Raw genomic sequence first — 12534 nt, forward strand, 5'->3', positions numbered from 1 at the left:
TTCAATTGCTTTGGATGAAATATGTCCATACGGAAATCCTCAGGCTAAAGCTCTGTGTGGGATATAAGATGATATGGTGTTTCATATAAGCTAATATTATCTTCCTTTATCAAGGAGTCTGGATTTGAGTGCAAAATAAAGTTAAAAGGCTGGTAAATACTGCACAAAACCAGATACAAACCTCTAGAAATCTGTTCTGTGCTTTGGCATAAAGGAATAGCTGATGAAAGTGACATTTTTTTAGCTTCTGGAAAGAAGCTGTCAGTAGTTCTTAAGACACTTTCTGTTCAGTGCTCCTGTCTTTACACTAGTAGCATGACAGAGTTTATGAGGATCATGCTGAAAACCCCATGAATCCTGGCTATTGCTCTCTTCACTCACACATCAGCATGTAAGTCCCCAGGTGACAGGAGCCTTCCTAGACTATTGCACAGTGGTGGGAAGACTGCCAGGTTGTTTTTTTTTCCTGCAACAAAAGTGAGCCCAAGTGAGCAGAGATAAACTGAAATCCTTCTTCCTGTTTTATATTGTGTGCATATGGACAAATGTTTCTTGCCAGAAACTCCCAGTTTAAATTGTAATGCACTCTACATGGAGCTGGAAGTCTCTAGTGAGTAATGTAGAGGTCACAAGCTTTGTGCTGGAAGGCAACAAAAATTATTTACAAAGCCCTTTCCTGAGGCCTTACATGAAAGGTTGCAGAGATCAGTTGTGGTACTTGTGACTCAGTACGTTAAGGCACCAATATGTCCACGTATTAACCAGTTTACCCAGCCTCGTAGGGTCGGTGTGTGCTTTGCCTATAACTGAGTGCTTCTCTCTCCACTTGCCCAGCTTATAAATAAAAATTAGAACAGTCCCTTTCTTCTGGAGCCAGAATATGTGAGCATTGACTCATGCTTGCAATATAGAAGCTTGTCTGTGGTAATGTTAAAATGCCCATACCTAGTAAGATACAGATACTTGAAGGTGTCTTTTAGTAGTCTGAAGGGTTTGTTTGCTGAAAGCTTTTATTAAGGAAGTGCTTGGGTATTATATGTTGTTCTCTCTTATTCCAGCTAGTTCCACATAATTTTTTCTCTAGCAAACTCTACTGATTATTCATGCAGCTTGAAGGAGTGGACCAAATTGCCTTGCTCTAACCCATGCTGTGTGCAGTCTGCCCAAGTCTTTACAGGAAACTTCATAGACAGAGGTTTTCTTCCAGCTGTTTTTTTCTTTTTTTTTCTTCAATAAATCATGTAACACAGCTGTATAATGCAGGAGGAGCTTATCTAAGTGCTCAAGACAGCTGAGCACTGGGGGCATTCTGCCCTACTTATAAAGCCCTTAACCACATTACATTGCTCAGACCTTTTCAGAGCCTTTTACCAGGCCACTTGCTTCAGGAGAGGAAGGGGGGAGTAGCTGGAACCATTTTGCACATCTTCTGCACTACTGCTTGTTGGGGCAGCCTCAGAACTGGGAGGCCTCTGCAGACCATACTTTTCTCTCTGCATTGAAAAGGCTTCTTGGAGCTTTCCAGGTGGCTTTACTCCAAGGTAGGCTGTAAAATCTAAGCACAGATAATAGTAACAGGCTAAACAGCATTTGTCTGTTTTGCACTGCTTTCACAGAAAAGAGGATGTTGGAGGTAGAAAAGTTGGTGAAACAGCTCTGGGACAGAATGGCAGGAGAAGGAAGGAAGGCTAATCTGCACGATCAGAGGAAAACTGAACAGATGAATGAAGAGATGCATTGTTTGCATTGCTTGTGGCAAAGATACGGAAATACCTGACATTAGATGAAAAAATAAGCTGCATGCCAGTATGCAGAGGATTCAGAGAAGGGAAGGTAATACTTGGTATTCGTAATTTTACTCAGTAAGCCAGAAACAGATGAGCAACATACAAACAGCAAGGCAAATAATTTAAAACCAGTAAGGTGCTGAAACAAATGTGCATGAATGTCTTAACTGAATTTGATGGGTCAGCTCACTGGCTAGGGAGAAAGCAGGGCTAGATGGACTTATCGGCTATAAAAACACATCACAGCATGGTTTACTGATTGCATTTGTACAATCTGGTCAAGTAAGTGTAAGGAGGTCAAGGAATTAAAGCATGAGAGGGGGCTTGACCCAACTTGACAGAGAATTTGAGACATCAGGATAACTGAGAAGAGCACCTAATGACTGGTAGCCTCTTCCACTAATCTCTCAGCCTTCATCAGCAGCTACCACCTTGCTGCTAGTACAGCCACTTAGCTCCTGGATTTTGGTATGGTGTTTCTGGGCATGGCTTGGCCATCTATACAGGTATATGAGATCCTTTGCCATTGCATGAGTAGGGCAGGTGCACATTCTGACCAGTAGTGGAAAAATAGCTCTGCTTCCTTATCCACCAGATAAGGGATATCTGGTAGAGAGAACACAGAGCTGTTGACTTGTTTCATATTATATATCTACTGTAGATAGTGCTGATAATGACTTGGTCATACCTCTTCCTATTGTCACCAAGGCTGACTTCTTTAACAGTGGAGGCTATTTCAGAGGCTGGATTTAAACACCAAAGGATGAAATGAGAAAAATTGTCATCTGTCGCTGTTCAGTGATGAAAGTTTGTGGGATTGGATAGTGATTAAAAATGTAGGAAAGGGAACTGAAGTGTGTGCAGTAGGAACTATTTTACATGCTGCACAGCAAGTATATCTGTTTTTTACTTTATCAGGAAAACATCAATATGATTGAACAATGTTCCCTGTATAATGTAAATGCCTAACTGTCTGTAGATTGCCCCTTTGAATTTCTCTGGGATTCATTGCATCTTCTGTTAAGAGGAAATTATCAACAACAAGAGGAAATCCTGTACTAGTACTGAATAGTCCTTATTTTAAAGGTACTTCCCCTCTTGTGGGAATTGTATATAATCAGAACAACACTCCATAAAACAGATGAATTATTTTAGAAGGAGACGGGTCAGCCTTTTATTTAAAAGGTCTGACGTTATTGTACATAAGAAAATCAATTGTTAGAGTGGATGACATTCTTCCACTAGCTGCCTGTGCTTCCCAAAGGTGGGGCAAAGTTTAAGGCATTGGTAACAGGAAGCCTGGGCTCCTTAGAGACTTTCATGTTTTCTGGAGCACGCAATGACAGAATGACTCTTATTTGCCCCCAAAATAGCACCAGGAATAAGAATGATTAAACTTTACCCTGTTAAGAGCTGGAATAGGTGGAGATGTGAATGGTGCACATACCTGCCGGCCGAAACCAAATATCCATTAGGTTGACATGGGCAGGGGTAGGGTCCATTAGTCAGCAGTGTGCTGTAAATGCCATGCAAGCAGAAAGAGGAGCTCTTTGAAGACAAACTCTTCCAATATGTTTCCAAGATCTGGCCACCAGCACCTCAGTTCCAGCTGCACAGACCTTTCCCACCACATAAACCAGTATGGGCTGAGCAAGGGGCAGGTGCAGTTCCTACCTGAAGCCAGGGGCTGAACTACCATGTAACCATAGCTGTGTCCTGAGATTTGGGGCACCAAATCAACCAAGCACACTGAGAGGTGTGATTGTAGATGTAAAGCTAAATGATTGTCATTCCCTCACCTGTTAAATCTGTGCCTGTTTCAAAGGAGAGGGTTGAAATCCCATGTACCCCTCTGACCCAACCAGCCATGAAGCTCTGAGAGCTCTGAATGAGCCAGATACTCAGTGAAAGAGGCTAAATCAAAACATGTGATGGGGCTCTAAAAGTTTTTGGGTTGTTGTTGTTTCATGCAAAGTTTGTCTAACTTTTCCCTCCTCTCTGGCAGGTAAGAAGGCTCCCTGCTTCTTCATGGTGCTGACAGAGGTTTGTGGGACTCTTTACACAGCACCCTCAGACCCAATCTCATCATGCCAGTAAACAGACTGAAGACTCATTTTCTGCCCCTGCAGCACAGCAACATCCCAGCCTGAAAGCACAGCCTCAATGGCAGGGCTGGCGGAGAGCCACAGTGGCCCATGACTGGGAATTCCCATGGTCTGCCTCCAGGGACAAAGCTGAAGGAGTGACACATCAGGTTTCCGGGTAGAAAGATCCTTTTTCTTTTTTTTTTAACTGCATCAATATCCTCATAATGTTCTAGCCAGACAGTCTGACTTTATGCATTTTTTTAAACAAAGAGGGAGCAATAAATAATGAAATTATTCTTTAGCTTTCATTTTGGATGTATACATTCTAATGGGGAAAAAAAATGGTTCAAAATCTCTCCTTATTGCCATGTCTTCTCCTAGGAAGTGCAGCCTTCCCTCCATATTATTTTCATTGCCTTTCATGAGATAGAAACCTGGTCTGTACCAAACAGTTGCTGAGAAAGCTGTGATTCAAACTTTATATAATGCAATACTTTTTATACCAGAGTCTATTGGGAAACAGCCTGTTCAACTTAGCTATCTGCATTGCATTAACGTTTATAATCTAAAACTCCCATCAGAAAGGAGAGAATTTTTATGAGATTGTATTTGACACATCCCAAAAAACGTTCCCTTAATGAGTACATCTGACTGACTGAAAAAGGCTAGAGAAGACTTTGCCAAGGGCTAGTGCCACCTTAGATTTAATTTTTGGCGACAGTTTCTGCTCCTCACTCACTTGTACTGTTGCAACACTGCTCTTAATCCTGTGGGACAGGAAGAGATGATGAAGATAAATTTGTACGCCAAACTTCTACCCAGCATCTAGCCTGACTTTGTTCCAAGATCACAGAAGTTGCAGAATGAACTGTATTCCAGGGGAGTGGGTAGGACACAGGGGAAAAGTTGAGACCCCTTTTTTGTTGAAGTCTAACTCCACAGAGGAGGTTTTATTTAATAAGCTTCCTCTCCCTATCCTCAGGGTTTTTCAGTCTCAGCGCTACTACATTTGCTCCCTCAAAGTTAAGTTATATTTGCAGTGTACTGCAGAGATGTAGCACTGTGCTCTGGGTAAAGAGTTGGGACTCAGAAAGTTGAAAATCAAATAGTTGAAATGCTGGGATGAGGTGTTTGAAACTGTTTTTTTTTTTTCTTCAGGACTTCTGCAGCAGTTCTGGATTCAAAGCACAGATGCTCTTGATTTTCTGGAAGCCGCAGACGGTGAATACTCTTTCACATCAGTCTGAACTAGTTTCCATGTCAGAGTTTCAGGCAATAAGAAGCACAGAGAACATTCAGGAAGCCTTCTTCTAGTCTCCTACAGCACTTAAGCAAATGGAAGCCAAAAAAAAAAAAAAAAAAGAATCCAGTTCCCACATTACCCTTAATCCTAAGACTGTATTTTCCACTCTAAAGTCTCCTAACACATTCAGCTGTTTCAGCAACAACTAGACCCCTTCACTACTCCCTGATGAAAGGAAATCCAGCCAGTGGTTGGAACGAAACAGGTCTTGTAGGCAAAATTAATACTTCCTTTAGATGTGTTTTTGCATGTTTGACTTCGGAACTAAACACTGTATTTTTAACACAGTCTTCTGTGTATAATGTACTAGGTATTAAATAAATCATTTGAAGGCACAACTTCACTTTTGATGACTCAAATCATCATGTGTGTGGTTCATCAGTAGGGCTGAAGGTCTTGGATTTGCTACTCAGATCTCTTCAGTGAGGAGGGATAATTGGTAACACACGTAGGTTACCTTCATGTGGACCAGACCTAGAGAAGAGAGGGTTTAAGGGGAGAAAAATATCCATTTGAGGAGCTCTGTGTGATCATGGGGGATGCACAGCTGAAGATTCTGCTGAGATGGCACAGATTGCCATTGTGGCACTGGATCATGCTAGAAACACAGGGAGGTGCAAGCTGGGATCCCAGTAGAAAATCTGCAGTGACAAAAATGTCTAGGAGGTGAAAACTGGCAGTTAGCGTGCAGCTTTGGGAGAAGTTAAAGGCATGAAAGGAAACTGGTTTGAACTGTGGAAAGGGTTAGGGTTGAGGAAAGGTCCATGTATGAAAGGAGATGATACTCCCCTCAATCCTCCTCATTTGCCAGAAATGTCATGGTGATTACCAACCCCGTGTGACATATCAGTTACTCAGACACAAGAGGTAGGATGGCCATCAGTTGGGCTGAACCTTTATTCTGACTGAAGTTGCCTCTGCTTGTGAAATGGATGTAATTACCTGGAGGAGAAGCTGGCAACAAAACATCACTCCTTCTGCACCAGGTGGCTCAGGTCCTGAAATTCTGCAGACATAGCTGTGCTCCTAAAGTCTTCCCTGGGCACAAGCAGTACCATAGTTTATTTTTCTGCTGACTAATTGCTTGTTTCCCTTCTGCTGCATCTCTTGTTCTACTGCCTGATAACAGGAACAATGACAAATATGTAGCACTAACAAACAACTAGATGCTTCAGCAAAGCATTTGTGCCTATGCATGGCTCAGTTGTTTCAAATGGCCAATCTTGGAGTGATGGCAGGGACATATTCAAGAAATCAAGAAGGAGTCCTTATAACCTTGGACAAGTGGTCGTCACATGATGGTGTTGGGGAAAAAAAGGCAATTTGGACAGAAGACTTGTTTAGCAATCCTTTGTAAGACTAAATCTCCTTAGAGTGGGTGGGAAAACGCTTTTCTGGAGGACATACAAAAATATGTGAGTTGTGTCTCTTCTTGGGGAGTGTACAGAAAACACAGATTAGTGTCTCTGGAACAATTTTGGTTTATGTTCTGGCTTTCACAAGACCGAGGAGGAAGGCTGTGAGGCAGCAGACTGATTGCTGTATTCAGTGGTGTGGCCCATGGGAGTGAAGGAGCGCCGTTTGGGGCGGGGGTGTTGGCTGAACAATAGCCATTGGATCTATTTGGGAAACACTTTCATACAATTTTACGAGAGAGAGAAAATAGACGCCTATAGAAATAACTTTTACAACTCTGTTGTTTTAAAAGAGAATGAGAGTGCAATGAGAGTGCTTTTGTTCCAGCAAAGAACTTTATAGTATGTATTGTATCCTGACATCTCTGTGGCTTTCTGCAGGTTTGGGCGCAGTGGGCTGACTCCCCTGGGTTTTCCTTCTTCTCCCTCTGAGGCCAGCAACTCTGTTGGGGCTCAATTCTAACATTTATGGCACAAGGGAAAGAGGATTTCCTTAAAAAAACAAAACAAACAAAAAAAACTGTGCAGAGACATGGCAACATTAGTAATAATTAAGTTTCACCTTGCTGTCTTCAGAGGGATGAGATCACTGTTGCAGTCTGAGATTGCTGTTTCTTCCTGGGACCTGTGGGACCAAGTATGACATGATCAAAACAGCAGAATAATGAATTCAGTGCCACTGAACACTGAGAGATCCCTTACAGTAAATAATCTAGTGTCAGAAAATTTTCTGCTCCGGAGTTGCACTAGCATCTCTATGGAGCAACAGCATTACAGTACTGCAAATACTTATTCCAGATGAGAGGTTGTGTTTATGCTCTGGTGAAATAGTCACTATTAATAAGTTTCAATTAAGTGTTATTAAAAAATGAGAAAATAGTGAAATGTGTCAGGCACACTGGGCTGTCAGAGTCCCGCAGGCTCACTGACAAGCACACCTAAAAACAAACAGCAGTTACAGGCATCACTGCAAATCCTCCCTTCTGGCCCCTGAACTTGCTCCTATAATCTCAGAGAGAACTCAGTCTGTGCATCACATGCAAGGGATGACACCGTGTGACCTTAACAACATACTCACCCCTGTGGCATCCAGATGAGCGGGTAAAGGATCAGTGTTAACAATTTTTTTTCATAACAGATGCTTTTTTTTCTGGACAAATTGTTGAAGAAGTGAGATATGATTCAAACCATGTACACCACTGGCCAAACCAGCTCACTTTGACTTTTAAGAGGCAGTGATGCCTTGACGAGAGATGAAACCTGATGGCAAAGCATAGCAGTGCTGTCCAGAGGGTTTGCATCAGTGATGCCTCTCATATCGCTAAAATGCCAGAAAATAAGCCCAGGCTTCTGGGAGGGAATGTTTGCCATCTGCTTCCCTCTGTTGTCTGAGTTACTGAAGTACACTAAACTTGGGTACACTGAAGGCAAACCTCACAGACAGTAAAGTGAGGTTGAAAGGTAGACAACAGGTCAGATTCCTGGCATTTGTGAGCTGCTGGAGCTTTGGTCACGATATTACAGTGGCTGAGGATTGGTCCACTTTCCTCTTAGTTTAAGCAGCCCCCTTTATATAAGACCACACTCTCAAAATGAAAAGACACATCTTACGTGTACACACTTTCAGAGGTGTATCGCCTTTTTCATGTCTAACTAATAATACCCCAACCTAACCTTTTCTTTGTGTCAAACTGTCAGTCATTGCTGGCACTTGGCCTAAAATCAGGGAGGAAAATGAAGCAGAACTACAGTTTTTTTTGTTCCAATGCTGTTTTAAAAACAACAGCTTTCTATTAGTCACCACAGCTACCAAATGTGGGCAGCGGTTCAGGAGAGCTTTCCAAGAGTATTGCTTTCTCTCACTGAAATGTTGGTAAACTTGCATTGGCTGGAAGGCTCAGGTTCCAGTCCTTCATTGGGTGCTATGCAAATGTGATGTGCATTATAGAGAGATGCCTTTATTCAACCCTAACAGCGCATTTGCACTGGAGTCAAACTGTATAATATCTATCGTCTTGTCCCGCTCTGCCTTGACCACAGAGTATGCATTTCCCTCCTCTGGGCAGGGATAAGTGGCAGCAGTGACTCATGTTTGACACATATCATTTGACATGAAAACCATTTCCACTGGAGACTTGCAAGACCCTGGCTTGCAGTTTCTTTTGTTTTCCCACTACTTATCTGGCATCCTCCTACGGGACATTGTGTTTGAAAATGCTAAAATGGGACATGCAGTTGGCATAAGATCCACACAATTTATTTTTTCACTGACAAAAGAGTGTTACTCAAAGGGGCTTCAGCTCTCCATAAAGCACTCCTCAAATTTGAACTGATTTATATTTGCACTGGTTGCCTGAGATGCACAGCAAAACAGTATGTCTGTGCCAAGAAACAGACTTCACCCATAACAAAGGCACCTTCATGGCCTTGACACAATCCCTCCTCTGGGCATATAGGTAACTTTGAGGTGTCCCCAGAATTCGCTGCCAGAGCACCTTGAGTTCTCCTTTATCTTTTGAGAAGTGAGCTGATGGGCCCAATCACCTGCTGGGTGCTTTTTCTCAGCTCACCCTGTGCTGAGATGCTGCTGCCTGGGAGAGACCTTAGAAATACCGTGGACCTCTTTAAAAGAATAAATCTCCTAAAGCTTTTTGGCAACAAGATGTGATCATCTGCCCATCTGCAGAATGTATTGGCTGGCCATCACCTGGTAGTTGTCAAAAATAGCCATGGGATCTCCTGAATGTGCCAAGGAATGCTGCAGCTCTTTTTTGGTGGCCTGTGATCAGAGGCACAAGCTGATGCTTTGCTTGGCTCTGCTCAGCAGATAGATGTTTCAGGACGCTGGTTTTAGCTGTCATCACCAGGCATCATTTTTTATTGTCTTTACTTTATGCCTGCTCTGGTACATAACAACTATCAGTGGATTTGCTCGAAGGTCAGTCATCTTTTAACGCTGGGATGAACCAGATTCTTCCCTCATCTGGCTCCTATATGGTGCTTTGCTCAGTTGGAACATTCTGCCAGAATCCTAAGTAATCCTAAAGGACATGGGATCACTATTGAGCTCTCCTACTCCTAGCAGTTTCTTTTGGTTCCCTTAAATGTTCTGGATGATGGACCATGGGGAGCATGCAGAAAAATATATATCAATAAATCAAGTGAGCATAAATGTTCTATTATTTACATCTTTCTCCAAAAGGGCTGATAAAGAAACTCCTCTTTGGGGTGGGTTAAAATAAATAGAAGTAATGTTTGTCATTATCTTCACAGATGCTTAACTACAACCTATACAACTTGTCCTTGACTTTAGGTTTAGCACTTAACATGAGGGAAGAATTGCATAGCATGTGCAGGACTGTAGCCTGCCTTCTGACTTTGGGGATAGGTTGGTTTGTGGCTAGGAGTTACGGTAAAGCAGGCAAACTCCTCCATGCATTTTTTTTTGCTGTCAACATGAGATCAGTGCTGCCTGCTTCCAGCACACAAGGACTTGGTCTTAGTACATGCCAGTGCTTAGGTACTTTGTTGAGATGGAGAGTCTGCTATTGTTTGTATGCCACCTAATATTCTGATGGCCATTAATAGCACAACAAGAGTTGATAAACTCATGAGAGCTTGTCCTGGCAAGCAGGAAGGCAGGAAGAAGGTAGCTCACCCAGAAAATTCATCCATGTTGGAGAATGGGGAGATGCAGCTCCTGAGCTGAATCACACGTGAAATCGTAGTTACTTAACTAGATCAATTTTTCTGTCTTTGTAGGCAGCCAAGGACAGTATTTCATTTGCTGATACTGCTTTTTTTTTCTGTTTGCAGTCAGATACTGGTGCTGTTTGGATACATGTGATGAATGAAAGAATGACTGCCATAGTTCCAGATCAACAGCAATGCACTTCCCATTTTAGGGGAAATTACGTCACGATATCTGGATAAAAAGATGATATTGTCTGAAGGGTCATGGTGTGTGTCTTTTCTTATTTACTCAAGTGACTCTAAATGTTTCTTTTTTGCAGTGATTCACCTTTTCAACTATGAGATTTTGAATAATATATTTGGTGCCTGATTCAACATTTACTGACACTATGGAACAAATTTCTGTTGATATTAGTGAATATTCATGTCAGATCCTTTATTAGCCATGCAAAGATCTCAAGTATTATTTTGTCTTTTTCTATGAAGTTTACGGATAATTTTAATCTTTGTGGCTTTTTAAGTGTGACCAAAATGCAAAGATTTAAATCTGTAACTGAAAAGATTTTACTTTGAGGATGTTATATCACCATCCATTTTTCTTTAGAATAATGAAAACTGAGATAATGTTTCAACATCAAAAATTCATTCCATATTTTCTCAGGGATGAAAACATGAATGATCAAAACCAACTAAATGCTAATGTAACACAAAAAATTTGCAGCACTTACTAGTGATGTCCAGTTAAAGAGTTCTATATATGTTCAGAATGCCACAGTCATTTCATCATAGTATATCATAGCATAAAACAGAATGGAATAGACAATGCCAGTTGAAAGGGACCTACAGTGGTCATCTCATCCTGATCACTCAGGGCTGACCAAAAGTTAAAACGTGTTTAAGGGCATTATCCAAATGCCTCTTAAACACTGACAGACTTGGAGCATTGACCACGTCTCTAGGAAGCCTGTTTCAGTGTGGGACCACCCTCTTGGTGAAGAAGTGCTTCCCAATGCCCAGTCTAAGCCTCCTCTGTAATCGATTTTCTTTTAAGAATTCATGGAAGTGGTCCTGGTTTAAGTAAATTAAGTAAATCAGCTTGTGATTAATGGGAAAGAAAGGGAAAGAAACTTATCCTTAAGTAGTTTTGCAGATCCTCATCTGGTTTTGAGAGGCAAAGTTAATTCTTCACAAAGTAGAACACTTCTTCAGTTTGACAAATACTCTGTGCAATTCCTTGTGTGTGACTTAAACAGGTTTCTATAGGGCAAATGCTGCATTGTTTCAAGAAGTGCACATGAATTGATGAGGTCCAAACACCCAAAATAACGTGCTACCTTGTTATCTATGTTACTTTATCCCCTCTTCCAAATCCCAAAGAATGACCTGCATTTGCCATGAAACACTTTTACCGGACTTCTGTTATTTTATGTCATGATGGACAAAATATGTAATCTGGAGTAAGCCAAAACATATTTTAGAAACTGTCTGCCTTCTCCTTTACATATTTTTCTCACTATGTCTTCTGAGACCTTTTTTGCCAGAAAATATTAAACTGTGTAGTGAGGGAGAAGTGTCCTTCCTAAAACGTTCAATAGCACTTTAGAAGTTCATGGATTCACATTGTCTTATGACTGCTGTAAAAAATGAAGCCCAGTGCCATACACAGGCTTATTCAGAGGATGAGTGGCTTTTAAGGGCACTCAGGGCCCTTGTTGTCTGGGGAACTTTGGTCATGAGAGAGGCCCACTTAACTAAGGTAGGTAGACTGTGAGTCATCTGAAGTGTGATTGAGAAGAAAAAATTAGAGAAACTTTAATTTCTGCTTTGAGTTGCCTTGAATTTAATAACATTTATAGGAACACTGTCTGTGCTTCCAGCAACTTTCCAAAGGCAGCTTGAAATCTGTTACTGATGGACAACTATTTGCCTGAATGGAGGACATTTTCACAGAATCACAGAATATGCCAAGTTGGAAGGGACCCACAAGGATCATAGAGTTCAACTCCTGGCCCTGCTCGGGACCATCCCCAAGAGTCACACCATGTGCCTCAGAAGATTGTCCAAATGCTCCTTGAACTCTGTCAGGCTTGGTGCTGTGACCACTTCCCTGGGGAGCCTGTTCCAGTGCCCAGCCACCCTCTGGGTGAAAAACTAATACCCAACCTAAACCTACCCTGACACAACTTCAAGCCATTCCCTTGGGTCCTGTCACTGGTTACAACAGAGAAGAGATCAGTGCCTGCCCCTCT

This window comes from Neopelma chrysocephalum, unplaced genomic scaffold (genome assembly GCF_003984885.1).
Source record: "Neopelma chrysocephalum unplaced genomic scaffold, ASM398488v2 Primary Assembly neopelma1_22, whole genome shotgun sequence".
NCBI classification, from domain to species: domain Eukaryota; kingdom Metazoa; phylum Chordata; class Aves; order Passeriformes; family Pipridae; genus Neopelma; species Neopelma chrysocephalum.